Source organism: Panthera onca, chromosome D1 (assembly GCF_046562875.1).
Source record: "Panthera onca isolate mPanOnc1 chromosome D1, mPanOnc1 haplotype 2, whole genome shotgun sequence".
NCBI classification, from domain to species: domain Eukaryota; kingdom Metazoa; phylum Chordata; class Mammalia; order Carnivora; family Felidae; genus Panthera; species Panthera onca.
Window position 1 is genome coordinate 96,666,747 of NC_138348.1, and position 20,266 is coordinate 96,687,012.

Below are 20,266 nucleotides of genomic sequence, written 5' to 3' on the forward strand. Positions count from 1 at the left end.
TTGTCCAGGTCCAGCGGTTGTGATGTCTCATCTTCTCAGCCTGCTGGGGTCCGTGACGATAACTACATGATTCTAGACAAGGACTGCAGAGGGATGGCATGGCTACAAGGCCTGTTGGAGTCCTCGGCGGTGCCTTCAGGTCCAGCGGCCAGGGACCAGGGTGGGCCTCGGTGGCGACCAGAGCTGGTGATGCACAGGTACTCAGTTGTGGGGACCAGCTACAAACGCCCTGTAGCGGCAGCGGTTGGATCAGACGTGGTGGTGGCGGCCAGGGCCAGCAGCAAGGTACCGTGGCCAAGTGCGAGTACACTCGCAGCTGCAGGGGCTCTGGCTGTCAGCATGCACTCCGTAGCTGCAGCGTCTCCCTGTGGGCACAGCAGAGCAGTATATAAGCCAGTGATGGGAGTTAGCCTGGAGGCACACACACGCGTCCTTAGAGGGGCTAGCTGCGCGGGAGCCCCCTGGTGCAGGCCAGTGCCGGGCGACGGGGCTGGACCCAGGCCCATCAGCAGCCGTCAGGGCCCTGGCTGTTGGTGTTCACTCTAGTGACCGTAAGATCTCTCCGTGGGTGCCAGCATGTGCTGGCAGAGGCTGGCGGTGGAAATCAGGCCGGCAGCATGTAGGTGCACAGCTGGAGGGGCTAGCTAGCTCCAAATGTGCACACAGCGGCGAGGGGTCAGCCTCCAGCACGTAGGCTGTGTCGTGTACTCGCACAGCCACAGAGGCCAGGGCTGGCTGCCAGCATGGATAGCAGTTCCGGAAGGGAGTGGGACTGGGGACAGAGTTACGGGGGCTTCAGGTAGCTGGCATCCGTGATTAGGAAAACCTTCCGGGGAAACCCTCAGTGGTGCAATCTGTAGGGGTCCGCGGTGGCTGTGTCGGTCATTGGTTTCTTCCGTAGCAAAAGCTACTGCTGTCCTCTGCGGAGCAGGTCACTGGGAACCACAGTCACTCCTGCTGTGTGGCTACTGCAGGCAGCTCTGCTCTTTTTTGTTCCTAGCTACCTCCATTATGTCTCAGCCTTTTCAGTCTCTGGGTGGGATGAGACCAAAGTGGGTTCTTTGTGCAGTGCCCCAAAAGACTGGGGGAGCTGGTCGCTCTCCCTGCTCTCCCTTTGCCTTTGAGGGAACACTCAGTGCTGTGCAGTATTGGCCTGGGGGATGGGATGATGCAGGCAAAGCAGTCCTATTCTTTCTTTTTTGTGTGGCTGTTCTCAGGTTTTGTTCCACTGTGTTGCTTGCTGAAGTTCAAGTGGACCCTGAACTTGATCAGAGCCATTTTTGTTTGTGGATAGCCAGCTGTTGATCTTTATGGGTGGATGGAGGGTGGGGTCTCCTACTCTGCCGTGGTGGTGATGACACTCAGCTTAGTTTTTTATTTTCTTTTTAAAACAAGCTCTGGCTAGTTTTATTAAAAATTTTGCACGATTTACTTTTCACCAGTCTGTTCTGGCATGTTTCCAATGCTATCAGAATCACCTGGATCAATGGTAGCCAGTGTGCATATTGACAGTATTTCCCACATGCTGTGCCCAGTCCAGTATGATTGCCACTGTAGTGATGGACACCAGTGTTGGCCAACATGGCAGAGTGTTCTATTTCAGATCTCCTCAAAGCTGGGCAGTTGCTGGTGAGGATGACCAGAGTTTCGCTTTGCCATGTCTGATCATTTTCAGACTCTGCTTGTACCCCAGCATGTACTTTCCACTTTTTTTTTTTTAATTTTTTTTTCACGTTTATTTACTTTTGAGACAGAGAGAGACAGAGCATGAACGGGGGAGGGTCAGAGAGAGAGAGAGGGAGACACAGAATCTGAAACAGGCTCCAGGCTCTGAGCTGTCAGCCCAGAGCCCGACGCGGGGCTCGAACCCACGGACCGCGAGATCACGACCTGAGCTGAAGTCGGCCGCTTAACCGACTGAGCCACCCAGGCGCCCCTACTTTCCACCTTTCATAATGATCTGGAGCCTAGAATTTATGAACTCCAGTGACATTTTTGTCTTCTTTGTGGTCGCCATATTCTGCCTTAGGTGTGGGGTGGCCCCAATCTAGAACATACAGAGGGCAGGATAGGAAGTTTAGGATTGGAACTCCAAGTGGCAACTTTCTGGGCTCCCCACGCTGCCTAAACCGCAGCCCCACAGACTCAAGCCCAGATTAATTATTCTTAACAGTAACTTGGCACCTCTTCTAAAAATGAGTCATTTGTTTTCTAGCATGCTTTTAAAAGCATCTCATTATAGAATTAACACAGACTAATTAGAAAAAAAAAATGGAATGTATAGAAAAGCAAAAGGAAGAAAATGAAGCTGTCTGCAATCTAACATTTGGGAATAGCTACTGTTAAACATGTGGTACATTTTTCTTTTATTCTTTGTAAGTGCTCCTGTTAAAATATAAATTTTATGTAGCTCATACAGATCTTGTTTCCCAGATGAAACATAATTGGATTTTTAAAAGGGGCAAAATATCCTTCACAAACTCTATTAAAAACATTTTTTAATGTTTATCTATTTTTGGGAGAGAGATGGAGACAGAGCACGAGCAGGGGAAGGGCAGAGAGAGGAGGAGACACAGAATCCAAAGGAGACTCCAGGCTGTGAGCTGTCAGCATAGAGCCCAGCACGGGGCTTGAACCCACAAACTGTGAGATCATAATCTGAGCTGAAGTCAGACGCTCAACTGAGCCACCGAGGCGCCTCCACAAACTCCATTTTAACGGCTGTGTGGTTATTTATTTACACAACCATTAAATACTTCTTACACATCTTATGTCAGTTTCTAATTGCTCACAGGTTTAGGTACAAACTTGGCATGGCTTCCAGGACTATTCTTAAACTTTGTATTGCCTCACATCATGCTTTTTTTTTTTTTTTTTAATTTTTATTTAAATTTTTTTTTAAATTTAAATCCAAGTTAGCATATAGTGCAACAGTGATTTCAGGAGTAGATTCCTTAATGCCCCTTACCATTTAGCACATCCCCACTCCCACAACCCCTCCAGCAACCTTCTGTTTGTTCTCTGTATTTAAGAGTCTCTTATGTTTTTGTCCCCCTCCTTGTTTTTATATTATTTTTCCTTCCCTTCCCTTATGTTCATTCTTTTGTATCTTAAAGTCCTCATATGAGTGAAATCATATGATATTTGTCTTTCTTTGACTAATTTCACTTAGCATAATACCCTCTAGTTCTATCCACATAGTTGCAAATGGCAAGATTTCATTCTTTTTGATTGCCAAGTAATACTCCATCTTCTTTATCCATTCATCCATTGGTGGACATTTGGGCTCTTTCCATACTTTGGCTGTTGTTGATAGTGCTGCTATAAACATTGGGGTCCATGTGTCCCTTCGAAACAGCACACCTGTATCCCTTGGATAAATACCTAGTAGTGCAATTGCTGGGTCGTAGGGTAGTTCTATTTTTAATTTTTTGAGGAACCTCCATACTGTTTTCCGGAGTGGCTGCACCAGTCTGCATTCCCACCAGCAGTGCAAAAGAGATCCTCTTTCTCCACATCCTGGCCAATGACATTTGTTGCCTGAGTTGTTAATGTTAGCCATTCTGACAGGTGTGAGGTGGTATCTCATTGTGGTTTTGATTTGTATTTCCCTGATGATGAGTGATGTGGAGCATTTTTTCATGTGTCAGTTGGCCATCTGGATGTTGTCTTTGGAGAAGTGTCTATTCATGTCTTTCGCCCATTTCTTCACTGGATTATTTGTTTTTTGGGTGTTGAGTTTGATAAGTTCTTTATAGATTTTGGGTACTAACCCTTTATCTGATATGTCATTTGCAAATATCTTCTCCCATTCCATCAGTTGCCTTTTTGTTTTGCTGATTGTTCCCTTTGCTGTGCAGAAGCTTTTTATTTTGATGAGGTCCCAATAGTTCATTTTTGCTTTTGTTTCCCTTGCCTCTGGAGATGTGTTGAGTAAGAAGTAGTTGCTGTGGCCGTGGTCAAAGAGGCTTTTGCCTGCTTTCTCCTCGAGGATTTTGATGGCTTCCTGTCTTTCATCCATTTTGAGTTTATTTTTGCGCATGGTGTAAGAAGAATGGTCCAAGTTCATTTTTCTGCATGTCACTGTCCAGTTTTCCCAGCACCACTTGCTGAAGACTGTCTTTATTCCATTGGATATTCTTTCCTGCTCTTCAAAGATTGTTGGCCATATGTTTGTGGGTCCATTTCTGGGTTCTCTATTCTGTTCCATTGATCTGAGTGTCTGTTCTTGTGCAAGTACCATACTGTCTTGATGATTACAGCTTTGTAATACAGCTTGAAGTCAGACCTCATGCTTTTCTCCTTCACATTTTAGACTTCAGCTATACGTACTTTCCATGCATCATATTCTCTCATCTCCTGGGCTCTGCCCCTGCTCATCATTCTAACACATTTTTATTCTTTTTCTTCTCCATTCCCTCTCTCCACTTCTCCTACTCTTTTTTTCTAATTAACACCTATTAATCTTTGATGAAGGGAGGGTGTGTAGATAGAAAAATAGAGGGAGGCCTAGGATGAAGTCCTGGATACCTCATTTATAAAAGTAGAAAACCAGGAGAAGGATGTTTAAAAAAAAAATGAGAACTGGCCAAAGAGGAAACCCAGGAGAATATAGCATCACAGAAAGTAAGCAAGGAAATGTCAAAATTTAGAGACCAACAGAACAGAGTCCATAAATAGACCCATGCGTATACTGTCAATTGATTTTGACAAAAGAAATAAGGTAACTGAAGGAGAAAAAAAACCTCTTTTCAACAAAGGGGGCTGGAACAACCACATATCCATTAGAAAGGAAGAACTTTAACTTTGACCTCACACCACATATAAATATTAAAATAAATCGTGGACCAAAATGTAAGCATTAAACTACAAAACTTCTAGATGAAAACAAGGAATATAATCTTTTGAGATTCTGGAGTGGGCAAATAATTCTTAGGACACAAAAGCATGAATCATAAGAAAACATTTCATAAAATGAGCTTCATCAAAATTAAAACTTCTTGAACTCCATTAAGAAAATGAAAAGACAGTGGGGCACCTGGGTAGCTCAGTCTGTTAAGCATCTGATTTCAGCTCAGATCATGATCTCATGGTTTGTGAGTTCGAGCCCCACATTGGGCTCTGTGCTGCCAGCTTGGAGCCTGGAGCCTGCTTTGGATTCTGTGTCTCCCTTTCTCTCTGCCCCTTCCTCCTCTCTCTCTCTCTCTCTCTCTCTCTCTCTCTCTCTCTGTCTCTCTCTCTCTGTCTCTCTCTCTCTCTCTCTCTCAAAAATAAACAAATATTTTAAAAATTAAAAAAAAAAGAAAATGAAAACACAAGCCCACATAAAGTGGGGAAAAAAACATATGATACATATATGCAACCCAGGATTTATCTGGAATGTAGAGAACACTTGCATCTCAATAAGACAACCAGCCCATAAAAAATAAGCAAAAGATTTGAACACTTTATTAAAAAGATATGCAGTTTGTTAATGAGAACACAAGATATTCAGTATCATTAGTCATCAGGGAAATGCAAGCTATAACCACAAGATGTCAGAAAACATCTATTAGACTAAAATTAAAAAGACTGACAATGACAAGCATGGGTGAGGTGTGGACTAACTAGAACTCTCATCATTGCTACTAAGAATGTAAAATGGTACATCCACTTTGGAAACAGGTTGATATTTCTTATAAATTTAAACATATACTTTATGATCCAGCAGTTCCATTCTAAGCATTGATCTAAGTGAAACAAAAACATATGTCCACACCAAGATGAATGTTTATAGCAGCTTTATTTATAAAAGCTCCAGACCAGAAACATACCAAATGTCTATCAATAGGTAGATGGATAAACAAATTGTAGCTTGTCTATACAATTTCCATACTACTCACTAATAAAAAGGAATGAATCACTGATAGATGCAATAACAGATAAATCTCAAAAACTGCCGAGCAAAATAAGTCAAAAGAAGAATACATCATATATGATTCCATTAATCTGAAACTCTAAGAAAAATCTAAATATATAGTGACAGCATGTCCATTGTTGTCTAGGGTCAGGATGATTGTGGGGTTAGATTGGAAGGGGAATAAAGGTACCTTTTGGGGTGATGGAGAGGTTCTAGATGTTGTGGTAGTGATGGGTACAGAGATGTATATCAGATTATACACTTAATATGTGTACATTTGATTGGAAATTATACATCAGCAAACTTGATTTTCAAAAATTGTTTCAATTGCTACTGAGACTTTAGGTAAGTCAAGAACAGAGAAGGGACTTTGGACATGGCAATATTAGAAGTCATGGGTGACTGCATTAAGAATACTTTCAATTATGGAGGGGTGAAGACCAAAACCTGATTGAAATGGATTTATTTTAATATTGTTTCTTTTTATTAAGCTTTTAAGTATAGTTAACATACAGTGTTATATTGGTTTCAGGTGTACAATATAGTCATTCAACAACTGTACATTTCTCAGTGCTCCTCATGATAAATGTACTATTTAATCCCATCACCTAGTTCACCCATACCCCCCCCCCCCCCCCCCCGGTAACCATTAGTTTGTTCTCTATAGTTAAGTCTGTTTCTTGGTTTGTCTCTTTTTTCTCCTTTGCTTGTTTTGTTTCTTACATTCCACATGTGCATGAAATCATATGGTATTTTTCTTTCCTGATTGACTTATTTCACTTAACATTATACTCTCCAGCTCCATGTTGTTTCGAATGGCAAAACTTCATTCTTTTTTATGACTGAGTAATATTCCATTGTATATATGTACCACATCTTCTTTATCCATTCATCGGTCAATGGACACTTGGACTGCTGCCATAATTCAGCTATTCTAAATAATGCTGCCAAAAACATAGGGGTGCACGTATCCCTTTGAAATAGTTTTATGGTATTCTTTGGGTAAATATGCAGTAGTGCAATTACTAGATTGTAGGGTAGTTCTGTTTTTAACTTTTTGAGGAAACTCCATACAGTTTTCTAGAGTGGCCACACCAGTTTGAATTACAACCAACAATGCACAAGAGTTCCTTTTTCTCCACATCCTTACCAGCACTTATTTCTTGTGTTTATATTGCCATTCTGACAGGTGTGAGGTGATATCTCATTGTACTTTCTTTTTTTAATGTTTATTTTGAGAGAGAGCGCACGCAAGTGGGGAGGGGCAGAGGTTGGTACAGAGGATCCAAAGCAGGCTCTGTGCTGACAGCAGTGAGCCCAATGTGGGGCTCAAACTCACCAACCGCAAGACCATGACCTGAGCTGAAGTTGTATGCTCAACCAATTGAGCCACCCAGGTGCCCTGATCTCATTGTACTTTTGATTTTAAATTCCCTGATAGTTGAGCATCTTTTAATGTGTCTGTTGGCCATCTGTAGGTCTTCTTTGGAGAAATGTCTGTTCATGTCTTCTGACCATTTTTAATTGGATTATTTGTTTTTTGAGTGTTGCATAAATTCCCTATATATTTTGGATACTAAGCCTTTATCAGACATGTCATTTGCAAATATCTTCTCCCTTTCATTAGGTTGCCTTTCAATTTTGTTTCCTTTGCTGTGCAGCTTTTTACTTTGATGTAATCCCAATAGTTTGTTTTTGCTTTTATTTTTCTTGCCTCAGAGACATATATAGAAAAATGTTGCTAAAGCTGATGGCAGAGAAATTACTGCTTATGTTCTTTTACAGGATTTTTGTAGTTTCAGGTTTCACATTAATCCATTTTGAGCTTATTTTTGGGTTTGGTGTAAGAAAGTGGTCCAGTTTCATTCCTTTGCATGTCGCTGTCCAGTTTTCCCAGCACCATTTGCTGAAGAGACTTTTTCACATTGCATATTCTTGCCTCCTTTGTTGTAGATTAATTGACCACATAATTGTGGGTTTATTTCTGGTCTTTCTGTTCTGTTCTATTGATCTAGGTGTCTATTTTTATGCCAGTACCATACTGTTTTGATTACAACAGCTTTGTAATATAATTTGAAGTCTGGGATTGTGATACCTCCAATTTGGTTTTAATTTTTCAAGATTGCTTTGACTATTCAAGGTCTTTTGTGGTTCCATACAAATTTTAGGATTATTTGTTCCAGTTCTGTGAAAAATGCTGTTGGTATTTTGATAGAGATTGCATTAATCCTGTAGATTACTTTGGGTAGTATGGACATTTTAACAGTGTTTTTTCTCTCAACCATGAGCATGGAATATTTTTCCATTTTTTTGTGTTGTCTCAATTTCTTTCATCTTTATAGTTGTCAGAGTACAGGTCTTTCACCTCTTAAGCTTAGTCCTAAGTATTTTACTGCTTTTGGAACAATTGCAAATGGGATTGTTTTCTTAATTTCACTTTCCCCTGCTTCATTATTAGTTACAGGAAATCAGTAGATTTCTATACATTGATTTTGTATCTTGCAACTTTACTAGAACTGACAAGTAAATTCAATAGTTTTTTGGTGGAGTCTTTAGGGTTTTTTATATATGGTATCGTGTGAAAGTTTTACTTCTTCCTTATCAACTTGGATGCCTTTTCTCTCTTTTTGTTGTCTTATTGCAGTGGCTAGCCCTTCTAGCACTATGTTGAATAAAAGTAGGGAGAATGCACATCCCTGTCTTGTTCCTAACCTTAGAGGAAAAGCTCTCAGTTTTTCCCCATGGTTAGATGTGAGTTTTTCATTTAAGGCCTTTATTATGTTGAGGTATGTTCCCTCTACACCTACTTTGTTGAGGGTTTTTATCATGAATGGATGTTGTATTTTGTCAGATCCTTTTTCTACAACTACCAAAAGGATCATATGGTTTTTATCCTTTCTCTTATTGATGTGATGTAGGACGTTGATGGATTTGTGAATATTGAACCACCCTTGCATGCTGGAAATAAATCCCACTTGATTGTGGTGAGTGACTTTTTTAAATGTATTGTCGGATTCAGTTTTTTAGTATTTTGTTGAGGGTTTTTGCATCTGTGTTCATCAGAGATATTGGCTTGTAGTTGTCTTTGCGGGTGTGAGTGTGGTGTCTTTATCTGGTTTTGGTAGCAGGGCATTGGCCTCATAGAATGTATTTGGAAGTGTTTTTTTCCTCTTCTACTTTTTGGAATAGTTTGAGAAGAATAGATGTTGATTCTTCTTTAAATATTTGGTAGAATTTGCCTATGAAGCCACCTGGTCCTGGACTTTTGTTTGTTGGGAGTTTTTTGATTACTGATTCAATTTTATTGCTTGTAATTGGTCTGTTCAAATTTTCTATTTCTTCCTATTTTAGTAGGCTGTGTTCTAGGAGTTTACCCGTTTCTTCTAGGTTGTCCAGTTTGTTGGCATATAGTTTTTTATAATATTCTCTTACAATTATTTGTATTTCTTTATTAATTATTACTTCTTTCTCATTTGTGATTTTATTTGAGTCTTTTTTATTTTGATGCATCTGGCTAGAGATTTATCCATTTTGTTGATCTTTTCAAAGAACCAGCTCCTGGTTTCATGGATCTGTTGTATTTTTATTTTCTATATCCTTTATTTCAGCTCTAATCTTTTATTATTTCCTTCCTTCTACTGGTTTTGGGCTTTGTTATTTTTCTACCTCCTTTTGGTGTAAGGTTAGGTTATTGGAGATTTTTCTTCTTGAGGTAGGCCTATGTTACTATAAAATTCCTATAGAACAGCTTTTTCTACATCCCAGAGATTTTGGACTATTGTCTTTTCATTTGTCTCTCTATATTTTTTGATTCCACTCTGATTTCTCAGTTGGCCCATTCATTGTTTAGTAGCATATTATTTAACATACATGTATTTGTGCTCTTTGCGGATTTTTTCTTGTGGTTGATTTCTAGTTTTATACCATTGTGATCAGAAAAGATGCATGGTATGACTTCAGTCTTTTCAAATTTGTGGAGACTTGTCTTGTGGTCTGACCTATGATCTCTTCTGGAGAGTGTAGGTTGGGTTTTTTTTTTTTTTTAATGTTTATTTTTGAGAGAGCGAGTGCACAGGAGGGGCAGAGAGAGAAGGAGACAGAATCCCAAGCAGGCCCCACGCTGCCAGTGCAGAGCCCAGTGCAGGGCTCAAACCCACAAAGTCACAAGCTCATGACCTGAGCTGAAACCAAGAGTAGGATGCTTACCTGACTGAAACACACAGGTGCCCCTAAATTTTTATAATGTCTATTTTTGAGAGGGAGAGAGAGTGTGCATGCGTGTTGGGAAAGGGCAGAGAGAGAGGGAGACAGAGGATCTGAAGTGGACTCTGCTAATAGCAGAGAGCCCAACATGGGGGCCATGAGATCATGGCCTGAGCCAAAGTGGGACCCTTAACCAACTGAGCCACCCAGGTGCCCCCATCCCTTCACTCTCAACCTGCCTGTGTCTTTAGGTCTGAAATTATAGATGGGTCTTGCTTTTTTATCCATCCCATCATCATATGTCTTGATTAGAGCATTTAGTCCATTTACAGAAAAATGGGCATTTTAAATAACATAATGTTGCGATTCTGGAAAGCAGATTCTCTTCACAGGATTTGTTGTTGCTCTTTGTCTAGGGTTTTTCTGAACTAAATGTGTGGTCTGTAGTGTCTTGTGTGGCTGAAGTCTCTGCTTGATTAGCTTAGTGGTGAGCCAATGATTGGACACAGATTTTCTTAGATGTCTAGAATCATTAAGTCTTCCAGTCTTTGCAAAAGGGCCGTGTGTGTGTATTGGCCATGCCTTCAACATTCAGCCAGGCATTTACAACTCTGTTTTCCCTTTAACCTTGAGGCTCTACTCAAGCAGAATGTAGCCAGAAGGGAGGACTTAGGACCTTTTTAGCTCTTTCCTGAGCACGTGCATGGCACTGGCCTTGCATACAACCTTATGCATCTGCATGGACTTCTACATTCCCAGGAATAAGTCAAAGCATGTCAAAGCTCCATAGAGGTATCTTATTCCTCAGTTTTTTCTTTTAACCCAGAGCTTTTTGGTTATCCTATTGTGTTTTGTTGTTTTGGGTTTTTTTTGGTTTTTTGTTTTTTTTTTTAACAACCGGCTCCTTTCTGCTACTTCCAGTGGTTGCCAGGCTACTTGATTTTAGCTATGATTGTGGGCTGTTGGTTTTCATGGCCAGCATAGGTGTTGGATGGGAATAGGGCAAGTTAAAATGTCAAAAGTCTCATTGTTCTTGCCATTTCCTCTTGAAGATGTTTCCGAATTGCTTAAATCTTTGATTGTTTTTCAGAGTTGATAAGTTTTGCCAGTGTCCTCATTGCTTTTATAGAGAGTTTTCAGAGGTCCTTACTCTGTCATTTTCACTGATATCACCCATATCTTCTTAAACTTAGATTTTTAAACTGAAAATATATTGTCAAGTGCATTTTAAGAGGCCTATTTATAAACAACATTGATGTAGATCTTCTAATAGCCAAATATTTTATTGTGTAATGAGATGTTGAGAAAAAAGCAATGAGGGAATGACGAATTTAATTTATATCCTAATTCTATAAGTGCTCTGACTAGGAGGTGTGTGTAAATATCAGCTTGGAAGAGGCTAATGTATTAAATAAAGTAGAAATAAATAGCCATATTCTTCACGATTCATTAAGAAAAAATTGGGAATGTTATTAGGAATTAAGGTGGCCCCTGGCTATGTTAAACATGGAAGAATATGTTGCTCTGGAAAATTCAACCTCCCTAGCTTCCTTTTATTTTCCAACAAATCACTTCACAAGTTAGAACAAAAGCTCTCATACATTGTCTCTTTAACATTAAATTCCCAAAAGCGTAGTCTTGAAAAAATGTGTACTGGGTCATACCATCATCTGGCTAGTAGACAATGAAACGCAGAACTGCAATGTCTACCCTCTAAAGCAACAATCAGTTCTGAGCCTTTGGCTGCCATGACATGCTTGATAAATGATTCTCTCAGGTGGGAAACACTCTGAAGGGCACATTCATATTTTGACAAACATCTCCCAAGTTTGGAAGTCATGCACTGTGATAATTTGTAATCATCAGAACAGTTTAACTGCCCATCTGTAATGGTGGCTCTTTGTGATATATTGCAGAGATGAACTTGGGCTGTAGGGCAGGACAGTTCTCAGCATTCTGGCTATAATGCCATTCTGTTATGTCCCAGAATTCATAGCTATGTATATATTTATAATTTCAGCATATTGGGCTCAGAAACTTCAAGAAGACATCTACTGAAAAACACACTCTCACCTAGAAGACAATCTGGAAATATTTGGTAGGTTTTAGCTTATTTAGATATATGAAAGCCACAGCAAATATAGTTTTGTTATTGAGACTAAAATTTGGTTTTGTATTTACTATTCAAGAACTAAGATGGGGCGCCTGGGTGGCGCAGTCGGTTGAGCGTCCGACTTCAGCCAGGTCACGATCTCACGGTCCGTGAGTTCGAGCCCCGCATCGGGCTCTGGGCTGATGGCTCGGAGCCTGGAGCCTGTTTCCGATTCTGTGTCTCCCTCTCTCTCTGTCCCTCCCCCGTTCATGCTCTGTCTCTCTCTGTCCCAAAAATAAAAAAATAAACGTTGAAAAAAAAAAATTTAAAAAAAAAAAAGAACTAAGACAAGTTTCTGGTGAAGCATGACCCTTAGTATAAGCAGATGTGGAAGGGGGAATTCTTGTTTTCCATGCTTGAGCAGCAAGAACAGTAATAGAAGTTCCTGTCGATGGTTTTCATTTCTGTTCCTTTTAAAGCGTAATTAGAATGACTGGTATATCATGTAGGTTACAGTATTTGCTAGTAAACAACTTATTCATATGTTCCTTCTGAAATGATAAGAGTGATGAAAATGCATGAGACTTTTCTGGAATGAATCATTCAAGCATCATTTTTGATGATGAGAACTGAATTAGAAAAGTGAATACTTATACAAGTTAAATACATTTAAATGAAAGGACGTATTTCCCTATTGGGGGATGATGTCCTACTATTATCATCCATGGATGAGAATTACTGCTTCAAATGAGTGGTCCCCAAATTCACTGGGGGTGGGCAGAAAATGTTAAACTTGTATTTATATTAATATTTTTAGCTAACAAGGGAAACAAGTTAGACTTTACTAATAAGGAAAATTAGGTAACACTGATACTCCTACTTGATTTGTAAGTCAAACACTTACCTGTGATATATTGAAGCTGAGTATTTTGAGGTAAGAAAATTATATATGCCATAATTGATATGGAACAGCAAATGCCAAAGGATAGCCAAGACATTCTGATAGAAGCTATCAGGGAACAAGAAGTCCTGTCCCCTTGACGGTCCTAGGTGGACTAAGAATCAAACTGACAAAAAAAAAAAAAAAAAAAAGATTAACCAGAGAAAATCTAATTTAATAGCAACACATGGGGAACCTACCCAGACCTGGAATTCCAGAGACAGGCAAAATGAGGTATATAGGTCATCCTGAACTAAGGAGAAAAGGGTAGGGGTCTGGGATTTCAGAGGAAAGGATTGCACTTCACAAGATAGAGCAGTTTGGTAATTAGATATTTGCCCTGCCATATAGATGGCTCACTCAGATAAAATTCATCTCTGCTAATCACCCTTGTTCTGGAGAAGACTGCCAATTTAGACTCATGTAGTCAAGGGAGGAGCAAAGATTTCTCTTGAGCCCACAGGGTCTTGATTGGCCTGAAAGGTTATTCTGAGGGAAAGGCAAAGTGGTTCATCTCCGGACAGCCTGCCTCGGGCCTGTTACCTCCTCTGAAACTTCCCTGAAGTTGCACACTTTAAAATTTGAGCTGGTAGCAGATACACCTAGGTAAAAGCCACATCAGTGTAACCAACCCAGAAAATCATAAAGAGGCTACACTGAAAATGGTAGAAAGGGTGGAGGTGCGGGAACCAAACCAGTCTGCGAGACTGACCACAAATGGAAGGGACACCATGAGCATGGGGCAGACCCCACACCAGGCACCGCAGCCACAGGGGTACCTGCACTGGGAAGACAAGTCCTCCCTTGGCTTTAAAAACCAGAGGGACTTAACCTCATGAATGTTTAACATAAGTGAGGCTTAATATCAGGAACTTTAAAAAAATCAATGGGCTCGACTCAGCTGGAGAGCAATAGGAAACTGAGTCTCCACCCTTAGAGAGACTGCGTAATAACCGTGCCCAAGTACTGCACAGAAGCAGCAGTTTGAAAGGAGCCTGAGGCATATGAGACGGAGGTATATTCACTGATCTCAGAACTTGTGGTGGAAGTGGGGGGATCTTTAGGAGACTTCTTCAAGAACAAAAGAGCTGACAGGGTCTTTTCTCTCCCCTGCCCCCCAGTCTAGATACATTGACACCTACGGGAACCAGTGCGGAATGCTCAGCACCTACCTTGCTAACAACTTGCCTTGCCCCTGCATTCTGCTGTACTGCCTCCCTCCACAGGAGTTCCTCCAAAGTGGATCCACAAGGGTCTCATTGCACAAACAGCCTCAACAGGGGCCAGTACCACTCCAAAGTGACTCTTGCCCTGGGGAAAGGAGAAGATAACCACACACAGCAGTTCAAGGGCAGCCCCAGCAGGGTGCTGTGGGCAGACATCCAATCTGACTGCCCCACCAACCAACAGAAACCTCATAGGGGCAGCACAAAGAGAGTCTAGCAGTTCAAGGTCACTGCAGCCCCAGCAGAAGGCTGGAGTAGACATCTCTCACTGCTGACCCTGCCCACCAACGAAAGCCTCTTGGGGACAACATAGGGAGAGCCCTGTAGTTCAGCATAACCACAGTTCCAGCAAATGGGCTAAGGCAAGGATCCAGCTGACTCAACTCAAGCCCAGACTGGCTCCTTAACAGCACAGGGACCAAACCCTGATGACCATGGGCAAAGAGGGCCATTGCAGCCAACTGGACTGAAGGCACATGTGGCTCAACCGCAGCAGTGGGGCACAGGCAACACACGTAGGAGACCCCTCTGAAGCACCAGGTTCTAGTGAAGAGAAAACCAAAAACCCAGGGAGAAGAATCTTGAAATTAAAAATACACTAGAGTAAATAAATAGTAGACCGGAGGAAGCAGAAGAACAGAGAAGCAAGCTAGAAGACAGTAATGGAGAGCAACCAACCTGAACAGGAAAAAGAAAGAAAAAATGAGAATAGGCCAAGAGAACTCAGCAACACCATCAAGTGTAACAACATTCACATTTAGGGATCCCAGAAGGAGAAGAGAGAAAAAAGGGGGCAATAACTTTCAATAAGTATCTGAAAACTTCCCTAACCTGGGGAAGGAATTGGAAATCTAGATTCAGGAGGCACAGAGAGCCACCAAATACCAACCCAAGGAGATCCTCCCCAAGACAATTAAAATGGCAAAAAAGTAGTGATAATTTTAAAAGCAGCAAGAGAAAAAACAATTACATACAAGGGAAATATCGGGGTACCTGCGTGGCTCAGTTGGTGGAGCATCCGACTCTTCATCTCAGGGTTGTTAGTTCAAGCCCCTCATTGAGCATGGAGCCTACTTACACACACACAGGAAACTCCATAAAGCTGTCAGATTTTTCAGCAGAAACTTTGCAGGTCAGAAGGGAGTGGCAGGATATATTCAAAGTGCTGAAAGAAAAAACCTGCAGCCAAGAATACTCTAGCTAGCAAAACTATCATTCAGAATAGAAGGAGAGATAAAGAGTTTCTCAAGTAAAAGCTAAAAGGAGTTCTTGACTGCTAAATCAGCCCTACAGGAAACACTAAAGGGAATTCTTTGAGTGGAAAGGCAGGCCATAATCCTTTTCTTAGGAAAGGAAAAGATTTCTCAGGTACATGCAAACATAATAGAAGTAGATCAGTCCCTTATAAAACCAGTACAGGGGTTAAAGCACAAAAACAGTAAAATCAATTAGATCTATTTAAAAAGTCAATAAAGGGATTCACAAAGAATGTAAAGTATGACATACATAAAGCATGCAGGGGATAAGGGGAGTAAAAACGTAGTGCTTTTAGAATGGGTTCAAACTTAAACAACCATCAACCTAACATGCATAGGATGTTATATACAAACCTAATGGTAACCACAGTTCAAAAACCTATAATAGATGTGCTTGGATTCTTTTGTTTTTTTGCAGATCAAAGGCATCAAAGAAAGGCATCAAACCACCGCCAGATAGCAAGAGGAGGAAAGAACAGAGAAGAACTGCAAAACAACCATAAAACAACAAAATGGCAATAAGTACATACCTATCAATGATTACTTTGACTGTAAATGGGCTAATTAATCAAAAGACATAGGGTGACTGAATGGATAAAAAAGGCCCATCTATATGCTGTCTATGAGACTCCTTTCAGATCTAAACACACAGATTAAAAGAGATGGAAAAGAATTTATGATGCAGATGGAAGTGAAAAGAAAACTGGGGTAGCAATACTTAGACAAAATAGACTTTAAAACAAAGACTGTAACAAGAGACAAAGAAGGACACTATATAATAAGAGGAACAATCCAACAAGAAAATGTAACAATTGTAAATATTTATGCACCCAACATGAGAGTACCCAAATACATAAGGCAACTATTAACAAAATAGTAATACAATAATATTAGAGGACTCTAACACCCTACTTACATCAATGGACAGATCATCCAGACAGGAAAATCAACAAGGAATCAGTAGCTCTTAATGATTGGACCAGGTGGATCTAACAGATATATTCAGAACATTCCTAAAACAGTGGAATAAACATTCTTTTCAAGTGCACATGGGACATTCTCCAGAATAGATCACATGTTAGGCCATAAGTCTCCCCAAATTTAAGAAGACTAAAGTCATACAGTGCGTCTTTTCCAGCTACAGTGATATCAAACCAGAAATCATCACAAGAGAAAACCTGGAAAGAACACAAATATATGGAGGTTAAATAACATGTTACTAAGAAATCAAAAATGCATGGAGACAAGTGAAAATGAAAACACAACAGTCCAAAATCTTTGGGATGCAGCAGAAAGAGGGAAGATTATAGCAATTCAGGCCTACCCTCAAGAAGCAAGAAAAATCTCAAGCAACCTAACCTCAGACCTAAAAGGAGCTAGAAGAACAAAGTCTAAGGCCAGTGGAAAGAAGGAAATAAAGATTAGAGCAGAAATGAAGTAGACTTAAACAATAGAACAGATCAACAAAACCAGGAACTTTTTCTTTGAAAAGATCAACAAAATTGATAAACCTTTAGACAGTTTCATTAAAAAAAAAAAACCAAAAAGGACTCATATTCAGAAATGAAAGAACTATCAACACCACAGAAATACAAAGGATTTTAGTTATTATGAAAAAGTGTATGCCAAATTGGACAACCTAGAAGAAATGGATAAATTCCTAGAAACATAGCCTCTCAAAACTAAATCAGGCATAGGAAATTTACTAGTTACTGACAATGATCGAATCAGTAAACAAAAAGCTCCCAAAAGTTTGGCACCATATATCTTCTCAGGTGAATTCTACCAAACATTTAAAGAAGAGTTAATACCTATTCTTCTTAAACTATTCCAAAAAATAGAAGAGGAAGGATAACTTCTAAATTCATTCTATAAGGCCAGCATTATTCTGATACCAAAACCAGATAAAGACACCACAAGAAAAGAACTATAGGCCAATATCTCTGATGAACATAGATACAAAAACTCTCAACCAACTATTAGCAAACCAAATCCCACAGCAAAAAACTAAACCACGATCAAGTGGGATTTAAAAAATTCACCACGATCAAGTGGGATTTATTCCAGAGATGGAATGTGGTCCATTATTCACAATTCAATGTGATATATCACATCAACAAGAGAAAAGATAAAAGCCATGTGATTGTTTCAATATATGTAGAAGAAGCATTTGACAAAGTACAACATCCATTAAAAAATTCAAAGGTTTAGAGGGAATATACCTCAACATAATAAAGGCCATCTGTGGAAAACCCAAAGCTAGCATCCTACTCACTAGTGTGAGTTTTCCCCCTAAGAAAGAAGGATGTCCATTCACCACTTCTATTCAACATAGTACTGGAAGTCCTAGCCACAGGAATCAGACAAGAGAATAAAAGGAATCAAAATCAGTATAGAAGTAAAACTTTCACTAGTTGCAGAAGACATTATACTATATATAGAAAATTCTAAAGAATCCAACAACAACCTGCTAGAACTGATAATTCGGTCAGGTCACAGGATACAAAAATCAATATACAGAAATCTGTTGCATTTCTGTACACTAATAAGCAGAAGAAAAATTAAAATGGTCCTATTTACTGTTGCACCAAAAGTAGAATACATAGTAAACTTAACCAAAGAGGTGAAAGACCTGTACTCTGAAAACTATAAAATATTTATGAAACAAATTGAAGACAATACAAACAAAAGGAAATACGTTCAGTGCTCATGAATGAGAATCTTGTTTAAATGTCCATGATACCCATAGCAATGTACAGATTTAATACAATCCCTATCAAAATACCAAAAGCATTTTCCATAGAACTAGAACAAATAATCCTAAAATTTGTACAGAACCACAAAAGACCCTGAATAGCCAAAGCAATCTTGAAAAAGAGAAACAAAACTGGAGGTATCACAATTCCAAATTTCAAGATACACTACAAAGCTACAGTACTCCAAACAGTATGGTACTTACACAAAAATAGATACATAGATCAATGGAACAGAATAGCCCCTAAATCCACAATTATATGGTCAATTAATCTACAACAAAGACAAGAATGTATAATGGGAAAAGTCTCTTCAACAAATGATATTGGGAAAACTGGACAGCTACATATGGAAGAATGGAACTGGACCTCTTTATTATAACCATACACAAAAACCCAAGATGAATTAAGGATCGAAATGTGAGACCTGAAACTATAAATATCCTAGAAGAGAGCATAGGCAGTAATTTCTCTGCTGTAGTCTATAACAACATTTTTCTAGATAGGTCTCCTGAGGCAAGGGAAACCAAAGCAAAAATAAATTATTGGGATTACATTAAAAAAAAAAAGAACAAAAAAAAAACTTCTGCACAGCAAAGGAAATAATCAACAAAACTAAAAGGCAACCCATTGAAAGGCAGAAGATACTTGCAAGTGACATATCCCTTAAAGAGTTGGTATCCAAAATATATAAAAGAGCTGATACAACCCAACACCCAAAAAACAACTAATCCAATTCGAAAATGTCAAAAATGGGCAGAAGACATGAAGAGACATTTCTCCAAAGAAGACATCCAGATGCCCACAGACATATGAAAAGATGCTCAAAATCAATCATCAGGGAAATACAAATCAAAACCACAATGAGATATCACCTCCCACCTGTAAAAATGGCTAAAATCAACAATACAAGAAACACCAGGTGTTGGCAAGGATATGGAGAAAAAATAACCCTCTTGTACTATTGGTGGGAATACAACTGGTGCAGCCACTGTGGATAACAGGATGAAGATTATTCAAAACAATTAAAAATAGTAGCAGAATTACTGGATTATATGATAATTCTGAGTACCCACAGAAAACTAAAACACTAAATTGAAAAGATGTATGCATCCCTATGTTTAATGCAACATTATTTACAAGAGCCAAGATATAGAAGCAATCCAAGGGTCCATCCATAGATGAGTGGATAAAAAAGATGTGGTATATATACAGTGGAATATTACTCTGCCATAAAAAAGAATGAGACCTTGCCATTTGCAACATGGATGGATCTAGAGGGTATAATTCTAAGTGAAGTCAGAGAAAGATCCTATGATTTCACTGATATGTGGAATTTCAGAAACAGAAGGGAAAAAACAAAAAACAAAAAGCATACTCTTAACTGTGGAGAACAAATGGATGGTTACCAGAGGGGAGATGAGGGAGTGAAATAGGTGATAGGGATTAAGAGTACACTTCTCATGACGAGCACGGAGTAATGTATAGAATTTTTGAATCGTATTGTACACTTGAAATATTATGTTAATTACATTTAGATTAAAAAAGATACAACTTAAAAAAATGAGCTGGTAAGTGGTTTCATCTCATTGAGTTAGTCTCTTGGTCCTGACAATAAGCCAAACCCATTTCATGAGGCAGTAAAGCAAGTATATTCTGGTTCAAGTAATTAGGTATTAAATACAAGGCATTTCTATTTTCTATATATGAGGTACTGTGGTGATTTCTCTGAAGTTTGCATCAAGTCCTTTATACTTCATTCACAGGGCTTCAGGACAAAGGGCGGCTTTAGTTCTCAAATGATTTGAAGTCAGGTGGGAGAAAAAAATGGTAACTTGGAGAGTTGTAGCCAGACATTGGAGGATATTAGAATAAATCAGGATCTAGTCCAGTTTAC

General features: G+C 39.5%; 1 long non-coding RNA gene and 1 pseudogene across 1 annotated transcript; one reads left to right on the plus strand and one right to left on the minus strand.

The window, feature by feature from the left end:
* Positions 1 to 1,171: 1,171 nt before the first annotated feature.
* Positions 1,172 to 2,017, minus strand: LOC144613036 (large ribosomal subunit protein eL30-like; annotated as a pseudogene).
* A 10,004-nt stretch (positions 2,018 to 12,021) lies between these two features.
* LOC145712473 (uncharacterized) lies at positions 12,022 to 18,952 on the plus strand. Its single transcript, XR_014135317.1, has 2 exons — positions 12,022 to 12,200; positions 16,035 to 18,952. It is a non-coding gene; the product is annotated as an uncharacterized LOC145712473 (long non-coding RNA).
* Positions 18,953 to 20,266: the final 1,314 nt, after the last annotated feature.